Source organism: Lissotriton helveticus, chromosome 2_1 (genome assembly GCF_964261635.1).
Source record: "Lissotriton helveticus chromosome 2_1, aLisHel1.1, whole genome shotgun sequence".
In the NCBI taxonomy this organism is placed as follows: domain Eukaryota; kingdom Metazoa; phylum Chordata; class Amphibia; order Caudata; family Salamandridae; genus Lissotriton; species Lissotriton helveticus.
Genome location: NC_136059.1, coordinates 1166207939 through 1166235560, shown reverse-complemented (window position 1 = coordinate 1166235560; position 27622 = coordinate 1166207939).

Here is a 27622-nt window from a genome sequence, read left to right as displayed (position 1 = left end):
TGTTACCTCGGCGGTGATAGACTGGAAAGTGGTCACGTGTTACCGCAATAGTGTAAGAGATTATGAAACTTTGTGTTCTAAAAAAGTGAACAATAAGTAACAAGTGATGATAATGTGAAATCAGGATGAGAAGAATATCAATGGGTATAAACATAGTGTGTACAAACATGTGCATTACTACATTCATGTTAAGTCGCTAATGTAGAAGTGAAAAAATGAAAAAATATTCCATGGTTAATTCTAGTTCAGAAGGTAGTTTTCACAGTCTGTTATAAATAACAGCTAAATTCAAGCCGTCATTCAATCCTCTTGGCGTGGTTGATGATAGCCTGTGTATCCAATAAAGTTCTCTTCTCAGAAGATGTTGGTCATTGTCTCTTCCTGGCAATAGGGGTACCAACTCCAGTATGCAGTATCTTAATTGACTTGGATTGTGCTGATGGTCATTAAAATGTACTGCGACTATTGATTTAACTGATTTCAATCTGTTGTTTCTTCTATGTTCTATCAGTCGAGTTTTAATTTTTCTTGAGGTTTTACTCACATACGGAAGTCCACATGGGCATTTCAACATGTAAATCAAATTTGTTCTGTCACACGTGCCATTCACTTGTAATTTGATTTTGATTCCACTTGATGGATGGGTGATTTCATTCCCTTTAATAATTGAATTGCAATTCCCACAATTGTGGCATGGTAGGGTACCTTTGTATGTTTTTGTGGATGAGGTTGGTTTTTGTTTCAACAATTCTTTAAGATTTTTAGTTCTTTCATATGCAAACCGTGGATCGAGGGTGAAAATTCCATGGAAATTTTCTTCTAGAGCTAGTAACGGCCAATGTTTTAAAATAATTCTTTTAATGTTTTGGCTCCTTGTGGAGTATTTGGAGACAAACACTGATCTCCGTTCATCCTTTGTGCCTGCTGGTGATAGTAGTTGGTGTCTGTTCATGGCTTGTATCCTGTCTATGGCCTGTTTCAACGTGGTTTCTGGATATCTGCGATCTTTAAATCTCTTGATGGTGTTTTCTTTTTGTTGTTCATACATTTCCTGAGAGGAGGCGATTCGTTTAACTCGGAATAATTGGGAAAATGGAAGATGATTTTTCAACGAAGGTTGGTGAAAACTCTGATGATGCAATACATTGTTCCTGTCTGTTGGTTTTTGAAATATCGTTGTGTGTAACTTGTCATGTTCCTTCATAACCAACACGTCTAGAAATGATAATTGACTTTCACTGATGTTATTCGTGAATTGGATACGTTCGTTGATGTTATTGAGATCATGGATGGCTGATAATCATTGAGTAGTAGATCCGTTCCAAAGGATGAAAATATCATCAATGTATCGTTTGTACAATATTAGGTGATCTTGCCATATTTGCTTGGATAGTATCTATAGTGCCTTTCCAGATCATACAGATGTCATCTATAAACCGCCATAATTTCACAATATTTGACTCATACACATTTTTGAGGGTGCCCATGAGGACGTGTTCCTCCCACCACCCCACATGTAAACATGCATAGGTTGGGGAGAAACACGCCCCCCTGGCCACGCCCCTCAACTGTTGATACATGGTTTTGACAAACAAAAAGTAGTTATGTTCTAAACAAAGTTGAATCATTCTCCACAACATGTCATTATGTTGGCGATATTCGATGCTGCGTTGATCTAGATAGTACTTAACTGCCACCATACCATCTTTATGGTGGATGCTGGTATATAAGGCGCAAATGTCCATGGCTATCAAAACATAGTCACTTTCCCACTTAACATTGTTCAATTTAGATAAAAAATGGCCTGTATCTTTGATAAAGGTGGGCAACTTTTCCACTACGTCGTGCAAGAAATAATCCACATATTTGGATAAAGGTTCCATGAGGCTTTTCTGAGCCGAAATGATAGGTCGACCAGGGACTGGGGAAGTTTATTTGTGGATTTTTTGTATAAAATACAAAGTTGGTGTGATTGGAAAGTCGAGTTGCTTCTTCTGACTGCCCGGGGCCCCGTGGGAATTGGCGCACACAGAGACTGTTACGAGGTAGTATGCATAACACGGCAGCCATCTTATAGTGGGAAGATGATCCGATTTTAATAGAACCCTCATATATAACAGAGCATTTCATGGACTGTTCACACGCTTAATACCAATATCATAACTAATCCATAACAGGAGAATCTTGCATCATCAACTTGCTACGGGAATCATCAATACCATACAATGTCTAGATCTTACTATTACGCCTGTTAATTTTGCAAGATTCTCATGTAATGCATTAGTTATGATATAAATATATATATATATTACCTACTGGCGGTTGCCAGTATGTAGTTATAGTTAATACCTAGTTTCCATAGGAAATCTGCAACATTGTATTTGGAATAACTATGGCGCCGGTGGACGAATCTTCGAGAATTGCTCCAAGAAGATGGCCTGCTCCGCTCCGCTCCTTCCCTGAAAGTTTGGGGGTGATTCGTGAAGCGGGGGCTGAGAAAAAAGGGGATCCCAAAACATGTTTTCCCCATGCAGTTTCCCATAGGACCTTTAGCCGGGGCTACAGCCCGAATGGCTGAAAGGAATTACAACAAACTTGGCAAAAAGGTAGAGTTCTGTTCGCAGATGGGCCTTTTTGTTAAATGGTGTAAATCAGTTTAGTAGTTCCTGAGAAAATCAAAAGTAAAATCATAGATATATATTGGAGGTGTTACGGTAAGCTTACTGTACTCTGTACCTTCCCAAGCACGAGCTGAATGCTAATTGGCTGTCAACTGTCTGTCAACACTCCAAACCAGAAAGTGTTGGCAGCCATCTTGTGCCTCGGTAGATTGAGGCACAAGAAAGCAGAAAAACAAACATGTAGAACGCAAAAAGGGGGCAGGGTAGAAACACCCTGACCCCCTAGGCCTGCTCAGGGGTCCCACAAGGACCCCCAAGCCCCCCCCCCAATTTTTTTGGGGACAAAAATCATGGGGTACGAGTACTGTACGAGTACGGTAAGCGTACTGTAAGCTTACTGTACTCTGTACCTTCCCGAGCATGAGCTGAATGCTAATTGGCTGTCAACTGTCTGTCAACACTCAAAACCAGAAAGTGTTGGCAGCCATCTTGTCCCTCGGTAGACTGAGGCACAAGAAAGCAGAAAAACAAACGTATAGAACCAAAAAGGGGGCAGGGGTAGAAACACCTCGACCCCCTAGGCCTGCTCAGGGGTCCCACAAGGACCCCCAAGGCCCCCCCCCAATTTTTTTTGTTGACAAAAATCGCTGTGTTCGAGTACCGTACGAGTACCATACGTGTACCTTTCCGAGTACGAGCTGCATGCTCATTGGCTGTGAACAGTCCAAACCAGGAAGTGTTGGCAGCCATCTTGTGCTCGGTAGACCGAGGTACAAGAAAGCAGAAAAACAAACGTGTAGAACGCAAAAAGGGGGCAGGGTAGAAACACCCTGACCCCCTAGGCCTGCTCAGGGGGTCCCACAAGGACCATCAAGGCCCCCCAAATTTTTTTTTTTACAAAAATCGCGGGGTATGAGTACCGTACGAGTACCGAACGAGTACCGTACGCGTACCTTTCCTAGTACGAGCTGCATGCTCATTGGCTGTGAACACTCCAAACCAGGAAGTGTTGGCAGCCATCTTGTGCTCGGTAGACCGAGGCACAAGAAAGCAGAAAAACAAACGTATAGAACGCAAGAAGGGGGCAGGGTAGAAACAGCTTGACCTCCTAGGCCTGCTCAGGTGGTCCCACAAGGACCCACAAGGCCCCCAATTTTTTTTTTTAAAACCCTGTCTGCTTTTTTTTAAATTACCCCCCAAGGGGGACCAAATCCCGGGGGCATAGTGAAAAAGAAGTCCCCCCCACACTGCCCCGGGGACCACCACTCCCCCGGGGCAAAGCAATGCAGCCCCCAGCGCATACTGTAGGTTCCAGGTGGGCTAGTTGGCCCCCATGGACCCCCCGTATGCAAGGGGAATTAGTTCCCCCTCTGCAAACGCACCGGGGGGCTGCATTGCAGAGAGGTGTAAAAAGGTGCACAGCCTCATTACAAGTCTCTGCGACGCAGCCTCCTGGCGCATACTGGAGGTTCCGGGTGGGCTAGTTGGTTCCCAGGGAACCCCAGTATGCAAGGGGACTTAATCCCCCAACTTAGAACACTCTACAGGGCGCGTTAGCACAGTGCTGAAAGTAGGGGACGGGGCTTGAGGTGATGTGAGTGCAAACATGCCCTGAGGCGCATTGTAAATTGGGGAATTAATTCCTGTTCAATCCAGAGGTCCCGGGGGCAACTAGTCCAACAGGTATCTCCAGTAAGCACCACGGAGCTGTGTTGCAGAGTTTTGTAAAAAGGGGGCGTACCCTTTGAATGACTCTCTGCAACACAGCTGCCTGGCGCATACTGGAGGTACCTGGTGGGCTAGTTGGCTCACAGGGTACCTCAGGATTGAAGAGGAATTAACTCCCCAATCTAGCTCACTACTATTCCTGAGAAGTAAATTTAACTGTACTTACCAGTAACTTGAATTTCCTTCCATAGGATATCATTGCCTGCTATATAAAATATATATAAATTAAAAAAATAGTAAATGGAAAAAAAATATTACAATTTCAATATTTTAAATGTGTAATGTAATTTAAAAAATTAAAATATCAAAAATAAATAGTTTAAAATAATGTAGTAAATCAGTATAAAAAATATAACAATTAATACACTTATAAATTATCATTTACAAAACCTTTGAAATTCACCGAAAAAACCATAGGTTTCAGCCACGTTATAGTTAAATATTAGCATTTAAAAAACCTTAGTAATTCACTGAAAAACCATAGGTTTCAGCCATGTTATAGTTAAAAATTAGCATTTAAAAAACCTTAGAAATTCACTGAAAAAAACCATAGGTTTCACACACGTTATAGTTAGGAATTAGCATTTAAAAAACCTTGAAAATTCACTGAAAAAAAATAGGCTTCACACATGTTACAGTTAGCTGGACATTTCACTCATACAAAACCATTGAAATTCCCCCGTTATAGTTAATTCAGCTAACTTTAACTCTCGCGCCCGCAATGCACTGCTGATGACGTCACATACATCACTGATGACATGGTCAGTGACATCACTCATGACATCACTGATGACATGTCAAATGACATCACTCATGACATCACTGATGACATCATCCTTGTGAAAGAGTGGCAGACCTCCTCTCAGCATAATATAACCCTTGATACACACATTCAAAAATAGAAACTACAATTTTCCCAAAAATGTAGATACCAATTCCAGTTAGAACAACCTATTCAGTAATTCCAAAATCTACATACACGTCCAGTCATTCACTAACAGTTCCATATAGGCACTCATTCATGTACTCACTCATCATATGTACTCATACACCTATACATCTTATTACACACGGACACTCATTTATAGAGTTACTCACACACAAACTCACACATGCAAATAAACTATCAAACATCCATTTACTTGCATATACAGCTATACACCCACCACTACACTTACTTCTACAGAATTGTACACATACTCCCTTAAACAATCACTTATAGAAACACATACTTATTTATACAGGAACTCTTACAATCTCTCGCTCTCACATATACTCACTTATATACATCAACATTCACATATACTAGTTTAACACATATGTAGTTGCTCATAAAGATACTATTGAGAAAGTGATTCACTCACTAACACACCCATACACACACTCATCCACTCATACAGTCCTGCACACATGCTGTCTTCAAAACACATACAAACAGCGAGTCACCCATTCATGCATCTATGCGGTAAGTAATACCCCCACCATACCATACAGACTCTCATACTGATACTCTAAAAAACAAATAATAACCCATATCGACACTCATGTAGCTAGTCACCAACCCATGCCGCCACTTATACACAAAGTGAGACACTGATACAGATATTTTCATATCTAAACATTACTCGCTAATACATGTATTCACTAAGATACACTTAATAAGTCAGGTATACAATCCTTTTTACAAAAAACCCATCCATTTAGACACATCTTTACACATTTTTTCTTCCATCGACCTTTAGATATACGTATATAAAACATATTTATTTTTCAGAAAGACACACATTCACTAGATGATGTCATCAGTGATGTCATTTGAGATGTCATCAGTGATGTCATGAGTGATGTCACTGACCAGTTCATGAGTGATGTAATATGTGACGTCATCAGCAGTGCATTGCGGGCACGAGAGTTATAGTTAGTTGAATTAACTATAACGGGGGAATTTCAATGGTTTTGTATGAGTAAAATGTCCAGCTAACTATAACGTGTGTGAAACTTATGGTTTTTTCAGTGAATATATATATTTATAGACTTCATTATGGACCTTAACAACAATGACTTACATCTGAAATTTACAGCGGATATCAACAGGGAACAGGTACATTACCTAGATCTCAAAGTATTTGTGAGTGATGATAAGCTACAGACTGCCCTTTATAGGAAATCTACTGCAGGAAATAGTATTCTTCACGCCGAGAGCAGCCACCCTCCTAGTCTTATACGGAGTATACCATATGGTGAGCTACTTAGATTACGCAGGAATTGCTCACGTGATATCGACTTTATGTCAGCTGCCAATGAAAGCATACAGAGGTTTCTGCTGAGAGGGTATGATCATGAACTTTTAAATAGAACCTTTGAAAAAGTAGCCAGAATCCCTAGAAGAGAACTACTAGACTGTGATCAGAAAAGGAAGGATGAAACTGAAATAAACAATAAATTCAGGATGATCACTACCTACTCAGAGGGAGCCAATGCTCTTAGAGGCATGATTACAAAAAGCTGGCATATTCTGCGTACAGATCCTGTTATTGGATGTGATGTACCTGCGAGACCCCTGATTACTTTCCGCAAATCTAGATCACTAAAAGACATGATTGTCCATGGCCATTTAGCCACGAACAAAACTCCAGCACAGAGTACGGTTAAGGACATGGCAGGCTCCTTCCCATGTGGGAAGTGCCGAGCATGTGAGAACAGTAAAAGGGTCCTCTCTTATCAGATTCCAGGTCTAGCCCAACCCAAGAAAATCAAGAAGTTTATCACATGCACAACATCTTATGTGGTATACTGCTTGATTTGTCCCTGCGGCCTCAAATACGTGGGAAGCACAATCAACAACGTTAAGATGCGAGTGCTTGAACATCAACGGGCCATTATGAACAAGGATGTATCCTACCCTGTAGCACGGCACTTCGCGCAGGAACACAACAGTAACCGCCAGTTACTCCAATACTTTGGCCTAGACCATGTGTCACCCAACCCGAGAGGGGGAGATAGACTTCTATGTCTCCGCAGACTGGAGTCACGCTACATAATAGATTTACAGACAAAACAACCTGGCGGGCTGAACATGGGTGAAGAACTGACTGTACATTTGGGAAGATAAGGCAATTGTATAATAACTTCATTGGTTTTTGAACATGTAATGTCGTATGGATGTGATCAACAGGAATGGGACTCGACCATTGGAATCTGTCAGCAGTTTGAACTTATCTCAAAAATGAGCCTTGGAACTGTATATGATTAGATGTGTATATAAATGATCTGTGTCTCTTACTCGCTCTCTATCCCTATGTGTATATTCTCTTTCATCTTTTTCCTTTTTCCTTTTTCTGTTTCCTCTTTCCGTATTCTGTCCCACTTATCCCTCTCTCCCCTTTGATCTCATTTTTCACCTTTTCTATTTTTGCAAAATCAAACTCTATCCTCTCTTGCACTTCCATCTCACCTTTCCATATTATTAGCCCTTTTCATAATATGGCTGAAGTGATGCTCTCGGATATAACTGACGAGTAGTCTGCAATTACCCCTAGTTGGAGGTCCATTATGGATCAACATATACGAGTCAAGAGGTTTATGATTATGAATTTGATTTTGTTCTTTAAGGTGTTTTGGGTGTAAAGGGTAAAATGTGGCAGTTTCCACTATCATCACATTAGTCGGTGAGGTGCCGATACACGGCAAGATCATTTTACTTCTCACCGACAGGGATATAATTCCCATTTAGGGGTTAGAATCACCGAAATGAAAAACCAACATTTAATCCCATGTGATTGATTGAAACTGAGCAACAATAGATTGCACACAGTTCCCCTGAGATGGGTGATGGCGTAGTGCGATGTGCTGTCTTCCTCTCTCCCTCGGGTGTAAGGCGTTAGTGTGCCTCAGTACAGCAGGGAAGGGTATCCCTTGTCGGAACTAGGGATGCCTCACACAACAGACTGGTTTAACGGCTGTTGTCATGTCACCAGTTAGTCGTATCGTAACATCATCGGCTCCCTGCTCCAACGTCAAGCCGGCGCTGCAATGCCTGACGGGTAGCACAAGGTGCTACACTCTTGTGGAGATCTTTTGTTCCTTTGCCGATAGGTGTAAGGGTGTGAGGGCCCTAGTGAGTGAAGTAGTGAGCGTGAGTGAGGTGGATTAAAACAAAACTGATTGAAACTGCACACTCTTTTGTTAGGTATCTAAGCAGTATGGGCCGTAACAACTTAAAGCATCGATTTGAGTAGAATGATGATTACCGATAATTGTGGTTTAAAATTGTCGGTGAAAGGCCGATACACGGCAAGATTTTGTTTTGACACACCGACAAGAACACAGAATTAATCTGTTTGAGGCACTTCTTAAACAAACTGTAACATTAAGAAATGGCCGCCACATTTGTTGTTCGAGGAATGTCCTTTTTTGCTTTCATTACGTTAACAGGAAGTGATGTTTGTATATATTGTGCAAGGAAAGCACTGGGATGTAAACACTGACGAAGGACACTTGGTCCGAAACGCGTCTGTTTGTCTGTCCGTAGCTGGATTAAACACCCGTTGCCTTTACCCCCGTGAGTGCGTTATCGTCTGTGAGCGAAGCTGTCATATATATATATATATATATATTTTACCTACTGGCGGTCGCCAGTAGGTATAGTTAGGACCTATTTTCCATAGGAAATCCGCAACATTCTATTTCCAATAACTTTGGCACCGGTCGACGAATCTTCGAAAATTTTCAAAACTCATGGGGTGTTTCAGTCTGCTCGTATCCTGAAAGTTTGGGGGTGACTCGTCAAGCAGGGGCTGTGAAAAAAGGGGGTCCCAAAACATGTTTTCCCCAGGCAATTTCCCATCGAACTTTTATCCACAGCTACAGCCCGAACTGCTGAACAGAATTACACCAACTTTGGAAAAAAGGTAGCCCTTGGTTCAGAGTTGTGCCTTTTTGTTAAATGGTGTAAATCCGTTTAGTAGTTGCTGAGAAAATGAAAAGTGAAATCATATATATATCTATGGCCGCGCAGGATCCGCGCACCCACCCATCCGTGCACGGATCTTGCCGACAAAAAAAACGAAGCGCGGTTTGTTGCTAATTAGCCCCTGGGGGCCAAGTCCTGGGGGCATACTAAAAAAAAAAGTATGAGGGGCCCAATCCCGCCACACTGCCATGGGGACTGCCACCCCCGGGGCAAAGCATTAATAGTTGCAGAGGGGCACACAGCCCCCGCAGCCCCGGGGACGGACACCCCCGGGGCTTGTTCATGTAAAGTTGGGGGGCCTCTAAGGGCCCCCATGCCCTGGGGACCGCCACCCCCGGGGCTTGACTTAATTTTGATTGTGGGGGGGAACACTGCCCCCCGCAGCCATGGGGATTGCCATCCCCAAGGCTTTTTTTAAAAAACAAAATAGCCTGAGTGATGGGGCTCAAGCCCCCCCACACGCCCCGGGGACCGCCACCTCCCCGGGGCTCTAAATATTTTAAATGGGGGGTCTGTGACAGACCCCCCCCAGCCCCGGGGACCACCACCCCCTGGGGCGGGCTCCTGCAGTGCCCCGGGTTGCCCACCCCGGGACACTGTAGTTTGCTATGTTAGGGCGGGAGCCTCGCGGCTCCCGCCCTGCCATAGCAAACTTGGTTTGAATTTTGAAAGAGAGAGCAGGAAAACCTACTCCTTCTTTCAAAATTCAAACCAAATTGCTTTTCCACATGGGGAGCTGCATATTAGCAGCCAATATGCAGCTCCCCATATGGAAAAGCAATGCCGGCTCCCGAAGGACGCAGGAAGCCGGTGGGACCATGGGGGTATTGGGGACCCCCCCATGGGCCAGCCCCGGGGAATGGGGTTCCTGGGGCTACATGTGGCCCGGGAGGAGGGCCACGTGGCCCCCCCTCCCCACAATTAAAAAAATATATTAAAAACGAAAAACAAAGGCCGGCCCTGGGGGATGGTGTCCCCGGGGCCATAAATGGCCTAAGGAGGGTGGCAAGGCAGCCCCCCTCCAAAAAAAATAATAAAGAATATGGCCATGTCCCGGGGATGCGGTCCCCAGGGCAGATTTTGGCCTCGGGAGGGGGGCCTTGTGGCCCCCTTCCCAAATTAAAAAAAAAGAATAAATTTGGGGGCAGGCCCTGGGGGATGGGGTCTTTAACTTTTTTTTAAAAAGATACGCCCCCTCCTTTGAGAATGAATTCCTCTTGAATACTTGGGGTCCCTGGGGGCCAACTAGCCCACCAGGAACCTCCAGTATGCGCCAGGGGGCTTCGTTGCGGAGAGGTGTTCTGAGGCCATGCCCCTTTTTACACCTCTCTGCAACGCAGCTCTGTGGCGCTTAATGGAGGTAGCTGGTGGGCTAGTTGCACCTCAGGGACCCTCAGTATAATAATAATCCACATTTGTATAGCGCACAATCACCCGTTAGGGTCTCTAGGCGCTGGGGGCCGTCGGGAAGATTAAGCAAGCTATTGCCCAGAGTCGCATGGTGCTGGGCTAACCTGCCGCCGGAGCCGGGGATCGAACCCTGATCCCCAGATTCCAGCGTCAGTCGCCCTGGCCGCGGCGCCACACCTCTCCCACAGTATTCAAGGGGAGTTAATCCCCCAACTTAAAATGCGCCACGGGGTGCGTTTGCATAGTGGTGAAGGGAGGGGGTTGGCCTGAGTTGACATGTGTGCAAACACCCTCTGTGGCGCACTTTAAGTTGGGGAAATAATTCCTCTTCAGTCCTGAGGGTCCCTGGGGGCCAGCTAGCCCACCAGGTACCTCCAATAAACGCCACGGAGCTGCGTTGCAGAGTGTTATAAAACGCAATGCAGCTATGTGGTGCTAACTATAGATACCTGATGGGCTAGTTGTACCCAAGGGACACTCAGGATTCAAGGGGGCTTTATCCCCCAAATAAAACGGCCACAGGGCGTGTTTGCACACGTCAGCTCAGTCCCCCCCTCCCTTCACCAGTGTGTAAACGCGCCCTGTGGTGCATTTTAAGGGGTAGTTTTAATCACCCTGCCCTTTTTATATACTAGGGGCTTACAGAGGAGGTCATGCTAATAACAGAGGTACCCCAACGCATAGTGTTCCCTAGTGTATGTAGATGTTTTAACTGTATTCTAAGTGTCTTTTAGTATAGCTCTGGCTCTAAGACTGGTTAGTCACACTCAGTTACCACCAGTACCCAGCTGAAAAAGTTGAGGGTACAGGATGAATTTGCAACAAAGCCTCTTTGTGCTCCTCTGTTTGTTCTTTCAGCAAGTTTTCCTTCTTCCTGCACTTTTCTTTGTCTTTGAGGAATTATGTTGCTTCTTTCTGCATTGATTTTTCTTCTTTCTGTGGGTTTTTTGTTCTTTCTTTACATGTTCTACCTCTGTAGGCATAGTTAGAAACTAGCATTTAAAAAAACTTTGAAATTCACTTAAAAAACCATAGGTTTCAGTTACGATAAAGTTAGAAATTAGCATTTGAAATTCACTGAATAAACCATCGGTTTCGGGCACGTCATAGTTAGGAATTAGCATTTAAAAAACCTTAGAAATCAGTGATGTCATTTGAGATGTCATCAATGATGTCATGAGTGATGTCACTGACCATGTCATGAGTGATGTAATATGTGATGTCATCAGCAGTGCATTGCAGGCGGGAGAGTTATAGTTAGCTGAACTAACTATAACTGTGGAATTTCAATGGTTTTGTATGAGTGAAATGTCCAGCTAACTATCACACCCCTGAAGCCTATGTTTTTTCTGTGAATATATATGTATATATTTGTTTTTTTTGTTGTTTTTTTTCATAAACATATCTTAAACATTAACACCCCATCCACTTAATAAGCAACCCTCTCATATCCCCACCAAATAAATCACTAATAAAATGTTACAATTACTGATACTAAACTAACCTATCCCAATGCTGCAAAATATCCTAACCTATGCTGAAATAATCTATATATATAAAAACGAATGCATGTCTGTCTGTCTGTCTGTCTGTTTGTCCTTTATGCATTACTACACCATTCATCCGATCGCCATGAAACTTTGGGAAGTTATTAAGTACACTCCAGCAAAGGTTTCTGGCATAATTTTTTTTTAAATATCAGCCCCCCAGGGCCCTCAAAATCTTTCGAATACTGATGTACGCACCAGACGGAAAGACAACAAATTGTGTATCCACAAGCACTCGAATAAATAAATAGAATTAAAACAGCATTCATCCGATCGCCAGGAAACTTTGGGAAGTTGTTGAGTCCACTCCAGCGAAGGTTTCTGGCATACATTTTTTTAAGTATTGGCCCCCCAGGGCCCTCATAAACTTTCTAATACTGATGTACGCACAAGACGGAAAAACAAAAAATTGCGTATCCACAAGCACTCGAATAACTAAATAGAATTAAAACAACATTCATCCGATCAACAGGAAACTTTGGGAAGTTGTTGAGTACACTCCCGCGAAGGTTTCTGGCATAAACATTTTTTAAATATCGGCCCCCCAGGGCCCTCATAATCTTTCGAATACTGATGTACGCACCAGACGGAAAAACAAAAAATCGTGTATCCACAAGCACTCAAATAAATAAATAGAATTAGAACGACACTTTGAAATGTTTTCCATATTAAAATGAATAAGTTTCAATAAAAATGACACAATGTAAATTGAATGTTATCATAACGAGTTTCCTTGAATTTCCTTTCTTCGGAGATCGCAGCAATGCGCGACGGGTAAGCTAGTATTCTATAAAATCAAGTTATAAAAAACAAGGGAAGGGTAAAAAGTCAGAGAGTGGGCTAAAATTGTTCAGCAATCTTATCCACTGACTGCTGCAATGTGTGCACCATCTGCATTAGAGTGGCTACTTGTAGTTCAATGCCAGACACACATACGTTAAGATCTGAAAGTTCTTTAAGGCCTGTTTTTCAAATTCCAAATTCTGTCCTGGGGTTGTGGTCACATGCTGTAGTGCTACTGCCAGCTGAGATGTAGAGGTGCCCGGAACCACTAGTAATCTGCCACCATGGGGCACATTGGCATCCTGGCGGGTGTTTGACTTATCCTGCTCTTGTTAACCCTGAGGTGCTGTTACAAATGGGGGTCTCTAGTTGGTAGAGGTAGGTAACTTTGTCCAAATAGGGATCCTTCTTCCTAGTCAGGATAAAGGAGTTACACCTGCTCACCCCCCTTGGTAGCTTGGCACGAGTAGTCAGGCTTACCTTCGAGGCAGTGTGTAAAGCATTTGTACATAACCAACAGTAATACAGTATAAGCACTACAAAAGGACACCACACTAGTCCAGAAAAATATCCAATATTTTGATATGCTCAAGACAAGACAAAAATGATAGAAATCCACAATAAGTACTTAGAAATCTTCACATATCATAATTATCTTGAATTACAGTTCCTTGAAGTCGATAGCTCTGTACGGGGCTATCACGGCATCATGAACAAACAGATCCAAACAGTTCTGGCTGACCGCAGTGTCAAGGGCCAGCTATGGTGTTGGGAAGACTCGCAAAACAGTACCTTTAGAAATGCAGGGCACCAGCGACCTCTCGGTGGGCTTCTGAAAGCAAGGCATCCGCAGGTGTCGGTTCCGGAGGTCGGTGCTGGAGTCGTCCGGCCCTTGAAGCCACACGCAGATCAAACTCCTCGCGCTTGAAGTCTGGAGCCCTAGCATTGGCGGGTGTTCGGTGCTGTGGTACGAAGTGCAGTGGTGCGGTGTACGCTGCCCTCATGTCGCGGTACGAGCAGCAGCTTGATGGCGGCATCAGATGGCGTCGTCGGTGAGACCAGGGCTACGGTGAGCAGCAGCATTGTCGTTTGCTGACAAACTGGAGTCGATAGCGCCAGCATCGGTAGGCCAAGGCTGCAGTGTGGGATGAGGGCGGTGTATCGTGTAACTTTACGAGCGGTGCCCTTGAACCATGGTGCAAGCATCGGTATTGATATTGGCATGGAATGCGTCATCGGGCATACCAAGGCTGCGCCATGAAATGAGGCAAAGTGGAGTGCAATTCCCACAGGTTGCGGTGCAAGCAGCTGCTCGGTGGTAGTGTCAGCTGACGTCGTCAGTGAGACCAGGGTCCCGGTGCGGCATTGTGGTGGTGCCCTCTGCGGTGTCTTCAGGACACAGAGTCGGCAGCGGCGTCATGGAAGGCGTCGGGTTGTTTTTTCTTCTGTCGCAGCACTAACCACACAGTTCCCAGTGCTGAGGGCAGAAGAACTTGACGTCTTTGCTGTTCCTGAGACTTCTTGAACAGGGGGCAAGCTCTACCTCACGCCCTTGGAGAAACTCACAAGACTAGATTGCAGAAAGTCCAGTCCAGTCCTTTCACTGCTCAAGACAGAAGCAGCCACTACAGGCCAACACAGCAAAGCACACAGCAAAGTGGTAGTTCCTCCTCACAGCTTTTCTAGCTCTTCTTCTTGGAAGTCTTCATGGTCCAAAAGAGTTCCTTAATTTAGGGGTTTGGGCCCCTCTTTTTATAACCCAAAATCCTTTGTCCTCTCAGGCAGAAATTGTCTGTGCCCAGCCAGACCAGTTCGGCCCTCTCTGGTGTGGCCTCCTCCTGGCAGGAGGTGAAGATGGCATTGTCAGAGGCAGACCAGGCTCATTCAGGTGAAAGGAAATCTCCTCTCCCTACTCTAAATGCAGCCCAGATGTATTCACCCCTTTCCTGACCCACCTAGACTATCTGGAGCCAAGGCTCCTCCCCAGCCCCAGACATTCGATCCACAACCCTAGCAGAGGCCTACTGGATAGCTGAGCAAGAAAAAAACCTACTTTCTAAAAGTGGTATTTTCAAACACAAAATGTAAAAATCACCTTCACTAAAAGATGCATCTTTAGATTTTGAGTTCAGGTATACTAAACTGTATTTTTCTACCTAGTTCCTAGGCCAGTTATGTTTATAAGATGTTATAAACAAACTCCACATTCTGTCCATTGCGAACAGGTAGCCGTGCAATAATGGAAAATGAAATTGGCAGTAATTTACTATTAGGACTTGCCACACGCACCAAAGCATGTCCTACCTTTCTCATACACTGCATCCTGCCCACAGGAGTACCTTGACCCTACCTTAGCCGTGACTGACATGTAAGAACAGGGAAGATTAGAGTCGACATGGCAGTCCCAGACTGCAAGCAGCTTCTGCAATTGCAGGCCGGAGTTACATTTACAGCCTTGTTGCAGGGTTTCTGTACTCACACAGAACTGTGCACAGAGGAGTGGAACCTCGGCAAATTAGGGTGTCCCAAAACTTACCTTAGCAACCAACTCACCCCTTACCGAGCTAGCTACAGTGTCTCATTGGACATATCAAACTCCCAATGTTTAGACAAACCAGAACATGAACTTACAGTACCTCAGGGTACGTGGGACTCATGAACACTCTTTCGTTATATTATCATTACAAACCAGAACATGGAGTAAAGAAGACACATGTGCATTTGAAATGTTTATTTACTAATGCCGTCTTCTCAGGCGCAGTATCTTAGATAATACAAGTATACTTATTATCAGTATCAAAATTATCAGCATAGTTACTAAGACATAAAAAGCGAATGGTGACAGCATGTTAACATGCTGTAATGAATAAGAGTTAACAACACTTATATCTCACCCTCCCTAACACATATATTATATTATTAGCTAAGAAGGTCTCTTTGGGTTGTTTTAGGGCGGGCCCATACCTTAGTGTCCTAGCATGAAGGAATCACATCAGCATACACCAGCTCTCTCTGCATGTGCACCGCATCAAGTGTGTTAACAATTCTCGTGCAAAGCAATATCAATCCCGCCTCAAGCCCAAGTTGGCAAAGGCTGCACTTGTGTTATGACTATGAAGGCGTGGAGATCAGACCTCATAACAATTCCATATCGTGTTGCTCCTGAAACTTCAGCACTCTCCGTGCAGACATGGTTTATTAAACAAAACTGATATCAGAGCAATAACATATTATTCTCACATACACCACGGCAAACCACTAGGTTGAAAGCTAAGTCAACAATTAAGGGTCGTGTGCAGAAGTTGCAAGAAAGGAAAAATGGCGTTTAAATCTCAAATGTACCTATGCTAACTTAACACGATATAAGGATATATAGGAGCTATACAACACCCCCCCATGATCCGAGAACGGACTAAATAAGATAACAGAAGTGCCATCACATGAGAGCAGAATCCAATTATAAACGAGCATGAATAAAAATTCAATTATAAAAACTAATGCTAAAAAATAGCCCACAAGTATAATGTGGCTCAAGCCAATAGGCAAGCAAAAATAAAATGTCTTGACCAAAAGTCAATAAAATCAAGGAAATGCTATCAATCAGCATGGCAATTTGAGGCAGTGTCTATGATAAGACTGTATATGAAAAGTAAGCTGCAACAGCCTCCAGGAGGAAGTCACTGTCCTCATCCGAAAACAGTTCAGCCATCCAATTTAAAAGATGAAAGGAACATACGTGATCTTCCAGCACCGGATCCTCTATAACCATCAGAGGACAGCTCGGTGGGTTTTCAAGAAAACTTTGTTCCAAGAAATTTTGCGCTGCCGACAACACATCCCAGGGACCCATTAGTCCATGTGCCACCGCCAAGGCCATAATCCTTTCGTCAGAACAAACCAACTCGTGAGCAATGATAGGACTCATCAGTTGATCAAAATCGACGTCAGAAGATATTGGTCCGCAGAGACACAAATCAATGGCCCAAAGGAAATCACAGGTTAGGCAGCGAAATACAGGCTGGACACAGGTGAAATAGGAGAACCGAAAAGATAATCCAAACGCCGTGCTTAGAGTCGCCAACGGCAGTGTGCCATAATAATCAAGCATGCGGTTGCGAAACCGCGTCAGTAGCAGCTGTGCGTGGTCTTGCACAGGAAGGGCATCCATATTTAAAAAGGCAGAAAACCACCAATGCGCCAGCCGCTAATGCAAGTAAAAACGGGAACCCTCCAAATAAGGACGAAAAAATAGAATGGAAGAAGGCAGGGATGACTCCAAAAATCTTCTCAAAGGAAGTCACGAGACCACCGCTAACAACTTTAAAAAAATGTGCTAGGCCCGTTGTGGAGGATGCGTTAAAGATAGAACGGACCATGGCTCCGAAATGCAAAGGCAAATCAGTGTTTAAAAGAGCCTGAACCTCCGTACGGGTGTTAGCAATGTGAAGCACGAAAGTTTCACGGGCCGAGCTCAAGGCCACCTCTTTCTGGGACAATAGAGCTCTTATTCTAGCCATGCCGCTGAATTCTGCTCCCAAGGTCGGTATCTGTGGCCAAATGGAAGACTCCCTATGTTCACGTGTGGGAGGATAAAGAACATTTCTGCAGCAAATAACTCGCTCACTTACTGTTACTATGAAAGCTATACCTTTAATTAAACCACAACAGTTTTCATTATGGAGCATTAAATAACTACCATTCTCTAACAATTTAAACGTGGGGATGATAGCAGGAACTGGCGTGCCCTGTAAAACGCAAGCCATATTCGGTCGGTCCTTGTTACATGAACCGTGTAACTGTATGTGTCTGCACATTAAAGAATGATCTGGCGTCTCAGTACACTCATCCCCTGTTAGATAAACTTCTTGTTCATCCTTGAAACATCTGTATGTGTATGGGAGTGACCAGACCTCATGAAGAAAACCGCTACCTAAGGGTTCAAAACGACCTATTGGCACATATTTCATACAATTTGAAAACTTATATAAAGCAAAAGGCAGCGTTATTAAACCGTGGATAAGCCACGTAGCAGCAGTGGCTTCTGCCACAGAAAAAGGTAAAGATTCCAACCTTTCAATATGTAGCATAGAAAAGGAAGCATCACGCATTGAAAGCAAGCGTTGTTTGTCTGTCAAATTAAACGGTGCAAATAAAAAGGAAACGTTCATGTATCCCCAGGGAACTTTACCCATTTTCAGAGTCTGAAGTGTCCATGCAAACTGCATGATTGAACGTAATTGATTTTGACCATGGTATAATACAGACACTTCATCATGCACAATATCAACAACAGACGACACAATATTATCTAATGTGTAAATTCTAGAGGAAAGCACGTTAATGCTATTGTCAACAACTGCAAGCACTTTCTCAAGATTCGCCTGATCAATAGCCCTAAGGCGTGAAGCAGCCTCAATCTGTGAGAGTTTCCAAATTTCATTGTAAACCCCATATAACCACCTTTTCGACCTGCCACTAGCTGGGCCATTAATGAAATCATTCAAATCCACGTCTGCATTCAGTTTGGAAAGGTGATACTTAACCGCAGGTAAAGTTGAATGTTTCAGCCAAGCTTGACACAACTTGCCCACAGAGTAAGAGGTGACAGTATGACTCAAATCAAACCGGGGATCAGATCTAACAGTCTTAAAACCGTCAGTTATATTTAAAAACCTTTTTTGGCAAGAATCAGCACTACGGTGCCAAAGCAGCCAACCCTTGGGATTCATACTGGAAATGTTAAAGGAGGAATTAAGAAGCAGAGCCTGTATATCTTTAATGGACAATTGAGTAAAATTACTCCAATCCTCATATTCCTCCAACTCCGGGAAAGACGGGGTGTTTAACCTTTTAGATGTAGCCAATCCAAAGCATGTGGTCTGGGAAATGGTTTCATTTAAAAACAACATATGATTCGGGATGAGACATGCACGGTGCAAAGCCTCAGTGCCTCGTACCTGCCAGGCCCTTGAACCCCAAACCGATTTAAGGTCTATTGTTTCCTTCCATAACTCATAGCCCCCAGTAACTAATTGATCTAGGAAGGCCCTCGAATACAACAATTTTGTATCGGTAAGTCTAACCTTGGACAGTGGCTGTTTGTGAAATTTAAAATAAAAGGACTCGGGATTGGACTGGTTAAAGTCAGTGAAATAAGTATACTTTTTAAGAAACGTTTCTGAACACACTTGATGCGGTGCACATGCAGAGAGAGCTGGTGTATGCTGATGTGATTCCTTCATGCTAGGACACTAAGGTATGGGCCCGCCCTAAAACAACCCAAAGAGACCTTCTTAGCTAATAATATAATATATGTGTTAGGGAGGGTGAGATATAAGTGTTGTTAACTCTTATTCATTACAGCATGTTAACATGCTGTCACCATTCGCTTTTTATGTCTTAGTAACTATGCTGATAATTTTGATACTGATAATAAGTATACTTGTATTATCTAAGATACTGCGCCTGAGAAGACGGCATTAGTAAATAAACATTTCAAATGCACATGTGTCTTCTTTACTCCATGTTCTGGTTTGTAATGATAATATAACGAAAGAGTGTTCATGAGTCCCACGTACCCTGAGGTACTGTAAGTTCATGTTCTGGTTTGTCTAAACATTGGGAGTTTGATATGTCCAATGAGACACTGTAGCTAGCTCGGTAAGGGGTGAGTTGGTTGCTAAGGTAAGCTTTGGGACACCCTAATTTGCCGAGGTTCCACTCCTCTGTGCACAGTTCTGTGTGAGTACAGAAACCCTGCAACATGGCGCCCAACGGTTTCGGTGGTCTTATATCATGACACTCGAGTAGTTTATCGTTCATGCCTTAACCCCTTCACATCCGTTTCCGGAAAACGGGGTGTCGGTGAAACCTACCTATTTTTTGAAATAGGTCTTTATTCAAGCTTGATTCTTTCTTAAACGGTTTCTTTGAATTACTACCCAGTTGTGCTACAAAGTATTCTTTGTGTTTTCTTGTTTCCAGTGTTGTCATGGCGGCGGTGGCTATTGCGCAGCATAGTCGCGTAGCGGTACGCAACCATCTTCAGACGTACCAGGTCCCAGTAGATGGGATGGCTGTGATTTTCGTGGTGAGTGCGGATCCGGCGTTTCCTTACGAGTTGTTTTACTCTTGGGTTACGTTTCCGGCTGTGGATGCTAATGCTGGTTTGTTCCACTCCTACACTGCCTCGGATGTCCCGGCTGTTTATACGCCGTACAGGGCATTGGAAATACCTATTGATCATTGGCAGCATCGAGTTTGGTTTGATGGCGCCCTCCCCCACTCTTTGTCCGCTGCGAGGTTAGGTCCACTCTCAATTCCAGGTACAAATTGGCCTGCGTTGGGTGGCTTTACCCCGCACCCGAATCACGGGGCTTGTACCCTAGCAGAAATACGCAGGCTACATGTTGTTTCCATTTCCGTGATTCGTGCCTTAGTGCAATACATCGGTCGACATCTTCCTGGTGGTCCCCAGGGGGGTGCGGCCGCTCCCATGGAACGAGGCGGAATGCGTCTCAATCCAGTGATGGTTAATTCGGTTTTTGGTGCGCGTCCAGTTGACAACGATGACTTCCCATTCTGGCTAGCAGAGAAGTTTGATCAACTGGAGGCGGTTTTTCCGAATTCTACTCCTGCTGATAAACATAGAATGTTAACGATTACTCTACCGAAGGATATTACTCCTGAACTTGCTGACTGTGAAAGCTGGGGAAAAACATTTGCGGCAGTTTATACAAGGTGCTTCGGCACCCCGTCTATGACTGCCCTGCCTGAAATCATTAGACGTGTTCAGAATGATCACGGTCCAGAGGCAGCGGTTGAATTGGGTATGCGCCTGTGTGGTTCTTTTGAGATTGTAAGTGATCTCATTCTCGCCAATGTTAAAGGAGATGCAGTTAACTTTCAGGTGTCGAATGCTTTGGCTGCTCTGCCCGATGCCGACAAACCCCGCCAGTTAGCAAAGATTGTGGTGGCCGCTTATAAGACAATTGGCCGCACAAGTAGAGGTCTGAAATATTTTCCAGTGAAGGACAAAAAACAACCTCAAGGACAATCTGCAGTGACAGATGTCCAGCCCAAGTCTAAAAAACAAAATTGGCCTAAGAAACAGACACAGGGGAGGAAGAATACACAGACTCAGGATTCTTTTCCTGCAGTACAAGCACCTGCGCCGACTGAAAAAGTTTATGATTTGCGCGATCGCGCGATGATTAAATCACCTGATCGTTTTCAGGGTTCTGATCAACGCTCTCCTCGTTCCTTTCAGGACACATCGGCCCCGAAGACCGGTGGAGGAGGAGGGGGTGGACGTGGACGTGGTGGCCAACAAGGACGTGGTCAGTCCCGCCAGACGGACGGCGCAGTGAAGCAGGAGGATTCTACGCCTAGGCGTCCGCAGTTTGCGAAAAAGAAAGTCGCAGCCTTAACAGCGCATCGATATGCCACAGATAGTGAGAACGCGGCTTCGGAATCTGACGTGGGCTCTGACCTTGCTGGACAGCGCGGCGGAGATAACCATAGTCAGAGAGGCGCTGCGTCCACTACTGAGGGTGACAGCGACTGATGTCTACGTTGTGATAGAAACAGCGGATACGAGACTTGCTCCCCCTGAAAGACTATATGAAATTGTCCTGTTAATTGAAGGTGACATACAGCGTACCGTTAAAGGTGTATTTTGGGAGAATCTGTCTTCTACATATGATATTTTACTTTCGGAGGCTGACTGGCCCCCACCTTTTGTGCTCGCGGCGCCGCGAGGGGAGGAGGTGATCCTACCCAGTTTCGCGAACACTGTCTCGAAAGAGCATGCGCAGCATTTTGCAGAAGAGTGGGCTCGGGCTCTCGCGCCGGCTCTGTACCGTAACCAATGTGGTTGGGATAGATTGTCGCCTTGCCACGAAATTCCGTTGCGGTCTCAGCCGCAGCCTTAACCTCAATATCCCATTCGGCGTGAAGCAAAATCTTCCGTCGCGGAAATCCTTGAACAATTGGAATATCAGGGAGTTATTGAAACGTGTGTGTCACCGATGAATAATCCCCTTTTTACTGTGAACAAACCTGACGGATCATATCGTTTGGTTTTGGATTACCGGCATTTAAACTCGCATTGCCGTAACTGTGCTGTACAGAATACCCACGGCTCTGCCCTAGTGGATAGTCTCGTGCGTAAGCGTTTCAAGACAACGCTTGACATATCCAATGGTTTTTATGCCCACAGATTGGACAGCTTTAGCTCCCAATGGACCAGTTTTACGAGCGCTGGAGTCCAAAAGCAATTCCGGCGTCTTCCAATGGGCTACAAGAATAGTCCTGGTATATTTACCGCTCGAATTGTCTCTATTCTGGAGGCACTCGACCCTGATGCTTTTTCGTATGTGGATGACATATATCTCACAGACGACGATATTTGGGAGCATCTGTGTCGTGTAAATTCTGTTATTTGCAACTTCGCTGACATGGGTTACAAATTTAACTTTGCAAAATCGCACATTGCTGAACACACAGTGTTGTTTTTGGGCTATGAGCTCAACAATGAAGGTAGAGGTTTGGCTCCTCACTTCTTAGAGAAGTGCGCACAATTGCGCGCTCCAACAACACTGAAAAAATTACAATCTTTACTGGGCTTTTTGAATTTCGGCAGGACTTACATTCCGGAATATGCCCAGCGTATCAAGCCTTTGTATGCTTTGATACAACCAACTTTCTCAAAATCATGCTGGCTGCCTGAGCATTCAGCCATTTTGCAATCCTTGCAGGCTGATCTGCTCGCTTCTAAATATTTACTGACTCGTGATAACCACACCAACCTGGTAATAAGAATAATTCCTGGGACGGTGGGTTTCACATACCTCACTTTTAATGAAGGTGACACAGTACCTATTGCTTACAAGTCACACTTGTACACTTCGGCTGAGATGCGGTTTCCCACAGTGGAAAAGGTTTTAACTGCTGTACAGATGGCAATTCTAAAAGAACGAGCACTGTCTCAAGGGAAACGCATGCTGGTGGTAACACCCTGTCCTCACTTGGAGGCAGTCACGAGAGCCAGTGTACCGAATTCGAAAGCTTTGCACCCTCGGTGGATTCAGTGGGCTGCGTCATTGTCATCCACGGATGTCATGTTTATTTTTTACGCCTCCTTACGGTCGCAAGAGTACTTGCAGTATGAATTCGTTCATCCTGCTCCTCTGGCTATGCGACCTTTGGAGGACTTCCATTGCATCATTTACACTGATGGGTCGGCGCAGGTTGCGCATGGCTCTAAACATGCCTACGTTTCCGCATGCGCCATTGTGGTCGGTGCTATGTTGAATGATGAGTTCGTTTCCAGGGAAGTGCACACGTTGCCCCTGGGCGATTGCACCGCACAATTGGCGGAGCTTCGTGCTCTCTTACTAGCTTTGGAGTACGCAGATCCAAGTGTTACTACTCTAATTGTAAGTGATTCTTACTACTGTGTCCAGTCTTACAATGATAACTTGTTCTTTTGGATTCAAAATGATTTTCATGATTCCAAGGGTAGCACAATAAAACATAAAATGATCTGGGTTCGAGTGGCAGAGCTTAAGGCTATGTTGCCACTCGTTTCTGTGATTCATACTCTCGGTCATCAGCGCGTAGGAGTTCACGCTGTTGGCAACTCGCTTGCTGATGAAGCGGCGAAATCAGCAGTATCTACATACTTAGTTGCAGCAGTTACTAGGTCTAAAACCAAGATTGATAGCGACATCTTGGCAGCGATTGCTGCCTCTGAGAAGGGAAGTAAACATCCTGCGGGATTCCCTTCGAAGTATAAATACCACTTAAGTCCCGAAAAGGTTCCTTTTGTGACAATTCCTGATGTTGGGGAACGGCTGATTCCCAACTCGGATCGCAGAGCAGACTTGATTACAGCGGCTCATGAAGGTGTGGCGTCTGCGCATGCGGGCGTCTCGGCCACTGTAACTCAATTACAACTACGTTTCTGGTGGCGGGGACTGTACAAACAGACGCGTGATTATGTCCTTCTTTGTGACATATGCCAGCAGATTAAACCTTCAACTGCTACGCGTCCGCCTCAGACTCAGTTGTACATTTCTAATAAACCGCTAGGCTGTGTTTATTTAGATCACTGCGGTCCTTTTTCATCTGATACTGCGTATAAGTACATCTTAGTAGCAGTTGACTCATGCACACGCTTTGTGTGGGTATGGCCACATCGCAGCGCTGATTCACGGACTGTCATTAGAGATTTGCGTATCTTTATAGGGATTTTTGCCTGTGGTACCTTCCATTCGGATCAGGGTCCGGCTTTCGCCTCTAAGGCGTATAAGGATGCCATGATTTCGATGGGGGTCCAAGTCAAGTTTTCGTCACCCTACAGACCTGAGGGTAATAGTGTAGTTGAACGAATGAACCGTGATTTAAAGCAATCTTTGACAGCCCGAGTTATGGGCACTGGCAGAAACTGGCTGGCTCACCTCTATGGCGTGCAGCGTGCTCTTAATAATCTCCCTAGAAGGTCTCTGGGTGGGCGGACCCCATACGAAATGCTCTTTGGCATCAAGATGTACGTCCCTGACCTTGACGGTCTAGACTCTGTGGTTCGCGCCACTTCCTTTGACGCAGATGAACATTGCAATGTTTTACAGAATCTACAAAAGACCAGAGACAGTCTTGCAAAGGAACATTTGCCCTCCACATCGGATGATGCGTTGCAGATCCCGGTAGTTGGCTGGCTACCCCAAGTTGGAGAACTGGTTCGAGAGAAGATCGACAACAAGAAAGAGTTTGGTCCCTCCTATCGAGCTCCGGTCCCAGTGCTTGGAGTGAAGGGCACAAGAACAGTCATATTACCACCACTTCCAGGTCGTAAGGAAAACAGGTTTATTTCTATTGACAATGTCAAGATACACAGAGTGGCCGATTCTTCTTAGCATGACACCAGCTGTTTCCTGTCCTTCCATTGTGAGAAATTCAATTATGCCCACTGCCTCTAATATTGAACCTGAAGTGGCCATCGAATTACCTGCTGTTTCCAGTCCATTATTAAATAATTTACCCGGAACTAACATTGATGAGACAGACTATACATACCCCACTGATTTGTCCATGCCTGACCTGCAAGCTCGTTTAGCCACGGAATCCAGATTTTCATTTGACTCTGCTTCCCTTGCCTCGAAAAAAACCTCTCAAATTGCGGTATATGCTAGCCTGTTTAAAAAACATTTTTTGATACCTCCTTGGATATACATTTGGCTGGTCCTTTTTTCGGTTTACCTTTTTATGTCAATTGGTTTTGTGTTTTATTTTTTTCGGATTATGAATGGACACTATGTCGAGGAGAGAACTTGCATTACTCATTTAAATGGAACTTTGGCCCCACTTTCCTCTTCACATTCTACACACAGATTAAAAAGAGACTTGACTTTGGTTAACATCACAGCATGGCCTGTTCTGGATGGAATCGCGTGGGATGCAGTTCGTTTTCAGATTCATGGCCCAACGGAAGTCGTTAATGTTCCTAATGTGCTTAGAGTGAATATGGGGGATGTGGTGAAACAAAACATTCGTTCTGATGATTGGGATGTTAATGCTGTGGAAAGTTTGTTTTCTGATTTGAAGTACTATGCTGCTTTTGATGCTGAGGATTTATATTTAGAATCTGCTAATTATGGTGAATTGTTCTGTTACCAACATTATGGCAATCACTTCTTACACAAGACATCTTCCCGAAGGGATGCTGTTAATTTTACACAGTGGGAACATTGCCCGGCACCTACACAAGGGAGTTCAGAAACGTTTCTTAAAAAGTATACTTATTTCACTGACTTTAACCAGTCCAATCCCGAGTCCTTTTATTTTAAATTTCACAAACAGCCACTGTCCAAGGTTAGACTTACCGATACAAAATTGTTGTATTCGAGGGCCTTCCTAGATCAATTAGTTACTGGGGGCTATGAGTTATGGAAGGAAACAATAGACCTTAAATCGGTTTGGGGTTCAAGGGCCTGGCAGGTACGAGGCACTGAGGCTTTGCACCGTGCATGTCTCATCCCGAATCATATGTTGTTTTTAAATGAAACCATTTCCCAGACCACATGCTTTGGATTGGCTACATCTAAAAGGTTAAACACCCCGTCTTTCCCGGAGTTGGAGGAATATGAGGATTGGAGTAATTTTACTCAATTGTCCATTAAAGATATACAGGCTCTGCTTCTTAATTCCTCCTTTAACATTTCCAGTATGAATCCCAAGGGTTGGCTGCTTTGGCACCGTAGTGCTGATTCTTGCCAAAAAAGGTTTTTAAATATAACTGACGGTTTTAAGACTGTTAGATCTGATCCCCGGTTTGATTTGAGTCATACTGTCACCTCTTACTCTGTGGGCAAGTTGTGTCAAGCTTGGCTGAAACATTCAACTTTACCTGCGGTTAAGTATCACCTTTCCAAACTGAATGCAGACGTGGATTTGAATGATTTCATTAAAGGCCCAGCTAGTGGCAGGTCGAAAAGGTGGTTATATGGGGTTTACAATGAAATTTGGAAACTCTCACAGATTGAGGCTGCTTCACGCCTTAGGGCTATTGATCAGGCGAATCTTGAGAAAGTGCTTGCAGTTGTTGACAATAGCATTAACGTGCTTTCCTCTAGAATTTACACATTAGATAATATTGTGTCGTCTGTTGTTGATATTGTGCATGATGAAGTGTCTGTATTATACCATGGTCAAAATCAATTACGTTCAATCATGCAGTTTGCATGGACACTTCAGACTCTGAAAATGGGTAAAGTTCCCTGGGGATACATGAACGTTTCCTTTTTATTTGCACCGTTTAATTTGACAGACAAACAACGCTTGCTTTCAATGCGTGATGCTTCCTTTTCTATGCTACATATTGAAAGGTTGGAATCTTTACCTTTTTCTGTGGCAGAAGCCACTGCTGCTACGTGGCTTATCCACGGTTTAATAACGCTGCCTTTTGCTTTATATAAGTTTTCAAATTGTATGAAATATGTGCCAATAGGTCGTTTTGAACCCTTAGGTAGCGGTTTTCTTCATGAGGTCTGGTCACTCCCATACACATACAGATGTTTCAAGGATGAACAAGAAGTTTATCTAACAGGGGATGAGTGTACTGAGACGCCAGATCATTCTTTAATGTGCAGACACATACAGTTACACGGTTCATGTAACAAGGACCGACCGAATATGGCTTGCGTTTTACAGGGCACGCCAGTTCCTGCTATCATCCCCACGTTTAAATTGTTAGAGAATGGTAGTTATTTAATGCTCAATAATGAAAACTGTTGTGGTTTAATTAAAGGTATAGCTTTCATAGTAACAGTAAGTGAGCGAGTTATTTGCTGCAGAAATGTTCTTTATCCTCCCACACGTGAACATAGGGAGTCTTCCATTTGGCCACAGATACCGACCTTGGGAGCAGAATTCAGCGGCATGGCTAGAATAAGAGCTCTATTGTCCCAGAAAGAGGTGGCCTTGAGCTCGGCCCGTGAAACTTTCGTGCTTCACATTGCTAACACCCGTACGGAGGTTCAGGCTCTTTTAAACACTGATTT